The sequence below is a fragment of the Pinus tabuliformis genome, chromosome 5_1 (assembly GCF_031772625.1).
Source record: "Pinus tabuliformis cultivar Carrire ecotype Pingquan chromosome 5_1, CPIR1, whole genome shotgun sequence".
NCBI classification, from domain to species: domain Eukaryota; kingdom Viridiplantae; phylum Streptophyta; class Pinopsida; order Pinales; family Pinaceae; genus Pinus; species Pinus tabuliformis.
This window is the reverse complement of record NC_142305.1, coordinates 51,673,545-51,682,890: the sequence shown is the minus strand read 5'-3', so window position 1 is coordinate 51,682,890 and position 9,346 is coordinate 51,673,545. Positions and strand designations below refer to the sequence as shown.

Here is a 9,346-nt window from a genome sequence, read left to right as displayed (position 1 = left end):
ATTTTTATACATTAAATAAAACTAAAAACAAAAAAAAAACAACAGATCGACCCCCAAAATAGGGGCGCTGTTTCACCTACAGTTACAACAAAAGAGATAAAATCATTTCTTTTTCCTAAAATAGATGATTGTTCCGCTTGAAATCCTCTGGTGGCTAATAAACTGGAGCTAGGATCTCATGAAATCACGACTGAGGATCAAAAATGGGCGAGCGTTCCTATCTCCCTGCCATGGTAGATGATCTGCGTTTCTAATTTTGGCTGTGTTTGAATAGCGCTCTTGGGCCATATACCATACCCTTTAAGCAGATCCTTGAAGCACATTTTGATAGGATAAAATCACTACAAGTCAATGCCCAGCTGCAGGAGGTGTAAATTATTTGTGGTCGTTTTTACTAAGAGGCCTGGCTTTTGCGCACAGCTTCTGCATGGCATTTTGAATGTGATCTGAGATTTGTATGAAAAATCATTTCTGCGCGATTTCATCTAATCCTTTACACAATCCTGTTGGCCGTCCAGAGCTGTCAAGATGGCCCTTGTTTCCCTCATCGCATTCATCCCTGGATGCTCTAAGAACTCTCGACACAGACTCAGCTCTCTGCTGAAGTGTGGAAATATCAAACTCCATAGGTTCGCTGACAACAATATTTACCTATTCAAACCCACTGTGTACAATAGGAAGAACAATTGGTGTAACAGAAGCACACACAATAAGGCTTGCAGTTTGCTTTATATTTTCTTCCTCTGGATTTTGTGTGACCCTTTCACGGAGTTCTTTAATAATAGGATGCCTTGAATTAATCTCGAGTACCTTCTTCCCACGCATGTGACTTTGTCTGTTAGCATCTGATAGAGTTTGCGACTGCATAATTCTCTCCATGTTTGCACTCCAACCATATTTTGAAGTGACCACAACTCCAGGGGTGTTGTCCAGTCTGTTACTTATTTTCACTGAATCTACATTTTCGTTGGAAAGAACATCCTTCCACCAGTTATTTAACTCTTTGAAAGAATCTTTAATTTCCTTGTCCTTTGAATCTTTCCCAATCTTAAGGCCTTCTTTAGAAACATTCTAAAATTTCTTGTCCTCGTAATCCATCAAATACTTCATTAAGTACTCATCGACTGGGTCTGTGAAGAAGATAACCTCGTAGTTTTATTTCTTTAGTTTCTCAAGGAATGGGGACTTCTCCAATTTCTCCTTGCTAGATCCAGTGATGTAATATATGTCTTTCTGGTCCGGTATCATTCTTGATATGTATTGGTCCAACGATGCTAGTTTATCGCCAGACTTTGTGTTTTCAAATCTCAGAAGTTTTGCAAGGCGGTTCCTGTTTGATGCATCCTCAATTATTCCAAGCTTTATTGACTTGCTAAACTCATTCCAGAACTTGACATACTTTCCTTTCTTTTCAGTATCTGGTTCTGATTCTGACTCGGCATCTGTCTTTCCCTTTGCATCCGATTCATCAGGGTCCTCTTCTGCAATTCGACAAATCAAATCTAAATCTTTGCGAATTAGCTTCTTCTTTATTGTCTTTAAACTGTTGTGCTGTTGAAGAATTTCTCGTGATACATTCAGTGGCAAAGTGTCTGAATCTACAATACCCATAAGGAAGCCTAGGTACTTGGGAAGGAATTCGTCAAATTCATCGGAAATGAAAACACGTCTGACATACAACTTGATATTGGCCTCGGCATTGTAGTAACTTTCATAAAGGTCGTGGGGTGCCTTTGGCGGAATAAATAGAATGGAGATCTTGTCCTCATGCTGATCAAAAGTTGCAATACCTTTGTTGGACTTGATTGTCCACAATTTCAACAAGCCATCCGCACCACAAGAAACAAACTGTGTCCCACGAGTGAGGAAGGAAGCTCGCGGTACGCTTGCAGTATGACCTTCAAATGTCTTCAAGCAAGAGCCATCCGATAATACCCATATTTTGATTGTCTGGTCACCGGATGTTTTCATCACACATTAATCTACGGTGAAAATTTCACACACCAAACTCCTCTTTTGTGGCCTCTTAGCACTAGTACTGGTACCAAATCTGGTAATCTCCATATACGAACTGTTCGATCCTGAGAACCAGTACAGATAAGACTATCATTTGGAGCAACAACCACAGAATTGATGTCCTTATCATGAGCTGCTACCGCAGCGTGTGATGAGAGCTTGATTGACTTACTAATACCACCCAAATCTGGTATGCTAGCAAAACTCCATACTTTGATTGTGCGATCATTGCTCACACTTACAAAGAAGTTCTTAGCTTTCTTTGAGAATGCAACAGCTCCTACAGCACCCATGTGCCGTGCTGCCACACATATGTAGGATTTGCTCACTGTATCCCAAATTATTACACATTTGAAGAGAAATGTATAAGTCTACAAGTTCGGATGCTCTTCCAATAGGCCTGAGTAAACTTTGTCTGCTCATGTCTAGGATTCTTTAGCCTCAAACCACATTTCGTTGATCAATAAGACGCAGGGCATTCCTAGCGCTAACAAAATCATTTGATTCAATAGCTGTGACAATGAAGTTTGTTTGGGATTTCCAGTGAGAACTCTCCAAATAGCTTTGCCTCTGATTGCTAATGATATTCTGAATTGTGCTTGTGCAGGGATAGGAGTTTTAAAGTCGGTGCCATCTGAAGAGCTGGAGAATAAATTACATAGTCTAAAACAACACATTTAATGATTTCTTCTTCAAAACAGGGATTTGAAGAAGAATCAATCTCACACTGACATGAGACGGAGTCTAACATCGGCTCCACTTGGGATGGCAGCTGCCGCTTCATGGAGGTGCCAAGAACCGCAGAACTTTGGGAGAGCAGATAGTGCCTCCACCCATTGGGCAATGGAGTCATCATCGACACAACTCTTGACTTAATTTTCAAACTGAAACTGAACTCAAACTTATTTGATCTCAAGACTGAAATGACTTAACAATCTTCAAGCTAACTAAAACAAGATGCTGCCCTTATGGCTGCTTATTTATTTACAAAATCTACTCTAATATGCTGTACAAACAATAGATCAGGTAATACTAAAATGCCAAATTAACCATTCAAGTAAACCTGAGAATGACGCCGCTTGAGAATGCTTCTGTCAGGACACAGATGTAATTGCTGACAGCCCTTCATGCACGTAATGAGCCTGGTCACGAACAAGACAGCCTGATCTATCAATCAAACTGAAAAATGTGTCCATGTATGCCGTAATAGGATCACGGAAGCCAGACTCTGTTGGCTGTCCCAACTCTGCAATGCATTCTTCCAGCTGCACATTGTCAATGTAAACGACTGTAGGCAATCCTAGGATATCTTGTTTCGAATGAGGAAGGATTTCCAAGAACTTTTTAGGGTCTTGGAAATCATATGACTGAATCTGCTCATCTAGACACTGAATCTCCCTTTCAACTCTTTCAACAACTAACTCACAAAATTTAGTTTTGCTTTCAAGATGAAGCTTCGGAGATTTCAAACATTGAAGGAAAATACTGAAAAATTCTTCATTAATTTCAATATCCACTAACCACTCTCTAAATTCTTTTAGAGCTTCACACAGGGTAGGGTTTGCCACATACCCCACCATTGCATAAATGGATCAGCGAGCACTGGACTGTCCGGATCGAGTTGGAGTCGCCAGGTGAATGGTTCAGCCTGCATTAGTGTCTGACTGCTGTCCACCATCAGCATCAGATCTGCACCTTGATTGCATGTACTGGGACAAGACAATCAACAAGTTGAATTTTCTCCCCAGTATGGTCGCCAGTATGTTAGCGCTTGAAATTTCACCTCAGGTTGAGAAAGGTAAACCTCAAGGTAACATCAAACCATTTAGCCTCGTAGCTAGCCCTACGGGGCAGGAGAAGGCTCTCTCCAGTCTATCTCGTAAAATCTTCAATAGATGAGATGACCAATAAGGTAACACTGATTTTAGGCTAGTAAACTGATGAAAAAGGGGTCTTTAATTAAATGACGGGATTTTTCCGGGCTGCATGGGCAAAATCACAGCTTGAACAGAGAAATATAATGAACAACACAGATTATCGACTGAGGCAAGGTAGGCAAGAAATTTAACACCAAATTTAGATTTAAAATGGGATGGCAAGACTGGTGAGGAGTTGACAAGGGCATAGAACTGAATCCTTGTCAAACAGAGGAAAACATTAAATATGAACAAACTTATAGGCAGAGCATATAATACTATGAATTCTACCTAAACACTTCATTTGTTCAATTAGAAATGATCATGTAGTGAAATGAAACATAACAGATCACATATGAAACACAAGAAAAACATATGCTAAATTATCATACCACAGGAATCTCAGAAGTCAGAGCTGTGTAATTTCATTAAACTCTTTGCCAAAAACTGTACATGGTAAGCTCTGTTCTCCACCAGCTCTCAGCCCTCAGAATTTTCTCTTCCACACTAAACTCTCCCTTTTTACAAAAAAATATTTTTATACAATAAATAAAACTAAAAACAAAAAAAAAACAACAGATCAACCCCCAAAATAGGGGCGATGTTTCACCTACAGTTACAACAGTTACAACAAAAGAGATAAAATCATTTCTTTTTCCTAAAATAGATGATTGTTCCGCTTGAAATCCTCTGGTGGCTAATAAACTGGAGCTAGGATCTCATGAAATCATGACTGAGGATAAAAAATGGGCGAGCGTTCCTATCTCCCTGCCGTGGTAGATGATCTGCGTTTCTAATTTTGGCTGCGTTTGAATAGCGCTCTTGGGCCATATACCATACCCTTTAAGCAGATCCTTGAAGCGCATTTTGATAGGAGAAAATTACTACAAGTCAATGCCCAGCTGCAGGAGGTGTAAATTATTTGTGGTCGTTTTTACCAAGAGGCCTGGCTTTTGCGCACAGCTTCTGCATGGCATTTTGAATGTGATCTGAGATCTGTATGAAAAATCATTTCTGCGCGATTTCTCTAATCCTTTACCCAATCCTGTTGGCCGTCCAGAGCTGTCAAGATGGCCCTTGTTTCCGTCATCGCATTCATCCCCGGATGCTCTAAGAACTCTCGACACAGACTCAGCTCTCTGCTGAAGTGTGGAAATATCAAACTCCATAGGTTCGCTGACAACAATATTTACCTGTTCAAACCCACTGTGTACAATAGGAAGAACAATTGGTGTAACAGAAGCACACACAATAAGGCTTGCAGTTTGCTTTATATTTTCTTCCTCTGGATTTTGTGTGACCCTTTCACGGAGTTCTTTAATAATAGGATGCCTTGAATTAATCTTGAGTACCTTCTTCCCACGCATGTAACTTTGTCTGTTAGCATCTGATAGAGTTTGCGACTGCATAATTCTCTCCATGTTTTCACTCCAACCATATTTTGAAGTGACCACAACTCCAGGGGTGTTGTCCAGTCTGTTACTTATTTTCACTGAATCTACATTTTCGTTGGAAAGAACATCCTTCCACCAGTTAGTTAACTCTTTGAAAGAATCTTTAATTTCCTTGTCCTTTGAATCTTTCCCAATCTTAAGGCCTTCTTTAGAAACATTCTAAAATTTCTTGTCCTCGTAATCCATCAAATACTTCATTAAGTACTCATCGACTGGGTCTGTGAAGAAGATAACCTCGTAGTTTTATTTCTTCAGTTTCTCAAGGAATGGGGACTTCTCCAATTGCTCCTTGCTAGATCCAGTGATGTAATATATGTCTTTCTGGTCCGGTTTCATTCTTGATATGTATTGGTCCAACGATGCCAGTTTATCGCCAGACTTTGTGTTTTCAAATCTCAGAAGTTTTGCAAGGCGGTTCCTGTTTGATGCATCCTCAATTATTCCAAGCTTTATTGACTTGCCAAACTCATTCCAGAACTTGACATACTTTCCTTTCTTTTCAGTATCTGGTTCTGATTCTGACTCGGCATCTGTCATTCCCTTTGCATCCGATTCATCAGGGTCCTCTTCTGCAATTCGACGAATCAAATCTAAATCTTTGCGAATTAGCTTCTTCTTTATTGTCTTTAAACTGTTGTGCTGTTGAAGCATTTCTCGTGATACATTCAGTGGCAAAGTGTCTGAATCTACAATACCCATAAGGAAGCCTAGGTACTTGGGAAGGAATTCTTCAAATTCATCGGAAATGAAAACACGCCTGACATACAACTTGATATTGGCCTCGGCATTGTAGTAACTTTCATAAAGGTCGTGGGGTGCCTTTGGCAGAATAAATAGAATGGAGATCTTGTCCTCGTGCTGATCAAAAGTTGCAATACCTTCGTTGGACTTGATTGTCCACAATTTCAACAAGCCATCCGCACCACAAGAAACAAACTGTGTCCCACGAGTGAGGAAGGAAGCTCGCGGTACGCTTGCAGTATGACCTTCAAATGTCTTCAAGCAAGAGCCATCCGATAATACCCATATTTTGATTGTCTGGTCACCGGATGTTTTCATCACACATTAATCTACCGGTGAAAATTTCACACACCAAACTCCTCTTTTGTGGCCTCTTAGCACTAGTACTGGTACCAAATCTGGTAATCTCCATATACGAACTGTTCGATCCTGAGAACCAGTACAGATAAGACTATCATTTGGAGCAACAGCCACAGAATTGATGTCCTTATCATGAGCTGCTACCGCAGCGTGTGATGAGAGCTTGATTGACTTACTAATACCACCCAAATCTGGTATGCTAGCAAAACTCCATACTTTGATTGTGCGATCACTGCTCACACTTACAAAGAAGTTCTTAGCTTTCTTTGAGAATGCAACAGCTCCTACAGCACCCATGTGCCGTGCTGCCACACATATGTAGGATTTGCTCTCTGTATCCCAAATTCTTACACATTTGAAGAGAAATGTATAAGTCTACAAGTTCGGATGCTCTTCCAATAGGCCTGAGTAAACTTTGTCTGCTCATGTCTAGGATTCTTTAGCCTCAAACCACATTTCGTTGATCAATAAGACGCAGGGCATTCCTAGCGCTAACACAATCATTTGATTCAATAGCTATGACAATGAAGTTTGTTTGGGATTTCCAGTGAGACCTCTCCAAATAGCTTTGCCTCTGATTGCTAATGATATTCTGAATTGTGCTTGTGCAGGGATAGGAGTTTTGAAGTCGGTGCCATCTGAAGAGCTGGAGAATAAATTACATAGTCTAAAACAACACATTTAATGATTTCTTCTTCAAAACAGGGTTTTGAAGAAGAATCAATCTCACACTGACATGAGACGGAGTCTAACATCGGCTCCACTTGGGATGGCAGCTTCCGCTTCATGGAGGTGCCAAGAACCGCAGAACTTTGGGAGAACAGACAGTGCCTCCACCCATTGGGCAATGGAGTCATCATCGACACAACTCTTGACTTAATTTTCAAACTGAAACTGAACTCAAACTTATTTGATCTCAAGACTGAAATGACTTAACAATCTTCAAGCTAACTAAAACAAGATGCTGCCCTTATGGCTGCTTATTTATTTACAAAATCTACTCTAATCTGCTGTACAAACAATAGATCAGGTAATACTAAAATGACAAATTAACCATTCAAGTAAACCTGAGAATGACGCCGCTTGAGAATGCTTCTGCCAGGACACAGATGTAATTGCTGACAGCCCTTCATGCACGTAATGAGCCTGGTCACGAACAAGACAACCTGATCTATCAAACAAACTGAAAAATGTGTCCATGTATGCCGTAATAGGATCACGGAAGCCAGACTCTGTTGGTTGTCCCAACTCTGCAATGCATTCTTCCAGCTGCACATTGTCAATGTAAACGTCTGTAGGCAATCCTAGGATATCTTGTTTCGAATGAGGAAGGATTTCCAAGAACTTTTTAGGGTCTTGGAAATCATATCACTGAATCTGCTCATCTAGAAACTGAATCTCCCTTTAAACTCTTTCAACAACTAACTCACAAAATTTAGTTTTGCTTTCAAGATGAAGCTTCGGAGATTTCAAACATTGAAGGAAAATACTGAAAAATTCTTCATTAATTTCAATATCCACTAACCACTCTCTAAATTCGTTTAGAGCTTCACACAGGGCAGGGTTTGCCACATACCCCACCATTGCATAAATGGATCAGCGAGAACTGGACTGTCCGGATCGAGTTGGAGTCGCCAGGTGAATGGTTCAGCCTGCATTAGTGTCTGACTGCTGTCCACCATCAGCATCAGATCTGCACCTTGATTGCATGTACTGGGACAAGACAATCAACAAGTTGAATGTTCTCCCCAGTATGGTCGCCAGTATGTTAGCGCTTGAAATTTCACCTCAGGCTGAGAAAGGTATAGCTCAAGGTAACATCAAACCATTTAGCCTCGTAGCTAGCCCTACGGGACAGGAGAAGGCTCTCTCCGGTCTATCTCGTAAAATCTTCAATAGATGAGATGACCAATAAGGTAACACTGATTTTAGGCTAGTAAACTGATGAAAAAGGGGTCTTTAATTAAATGACGGGATTTTTCCGGGCTGCATGGGCAAAATCACAGCTTGAACAGAGAAATATAATGAACAACACAGATTATCGACTGAGGCAAGGTAGGCAACAAATTTAACACCAAATTTAGATTTAAAATGGGATGGCAAGACTGGTGAGGAGCTGACAAGGGCATAGAACTGAATCCTTGTCAAACAGAGGAAAACATTAAATATGAACAAACTTATAGGCAGAGCATATAATACTATGAATTCTACCTAAACACTTCATTTGTTCAATTAGAAATGATCATGTAGTGAAATGAAACATAACAGATCACATATGAAACACAAGAAAAACATATGCTAAATTATCATACCACAGGAATCTCAAAAGTCAGAGCTGTGTAATTTCATTAAACTCTTTGCCAAAAACTGTACATGGTAAGCTCTGTTCTCCACTAGCTCTCAGCCCTCAGAATTTTCTCTTCCACACTAAACTCTCCCTTTTTACAAAAAATTATTTTTATACATTAAATAAAACTAAAAAAAAAAAAAAAACAACAGATCAACCCCCAAAATAGGGGCGCTGTTTCACCTACAGTTACAACAAAAGAGATAAAATCATTTCTTTTTCCTAAAATAGATGATTGTTTCGCTTGAAATCCTCTGGTGGCTAATAAACTGGAGCTAGGATCTCATGAAATCATGACTGAGGATCAAAAATGGGCGAGCGTTCCTATCTCCCTGCTGTGGTAGATGATCTGCGTTTCTAATTTTGGCTGCGTTTGAATAGCGCTCTTGGGCCATATACCATACCCTTTAAGCAGATCCTTGAAGCGCATTTTGATAGGAGAAAATCACTACAAGTCAATGCCCAGCTGCAGGAGGTGTAAATTATTTGTGGTCGTTTTTACTAAGAGGCCT

The 9,346-nt window shown here is 40.1% G+C and overlaps 2 pseudogenes; both read right to left on the bottom strand.

The window, feature by feature from the left end:
- Nucleotides 1-651: 651 nt before the first annotated feature.
- LOC149163413 (endoplasmin homolog pseudogene) lies at nucleotides 652-5,353 on the bottom strand (annotated as a pseudogene).
- LOC149163412 (endoplasmin homolog pseudogene) lies at nucleotides 5,190-6,445 on the bottom strand (annotated as a pseudogene).
- Between the last annotated feature and the right edge of the window lie 2,901 nt (nucleotides 6,446-9,346).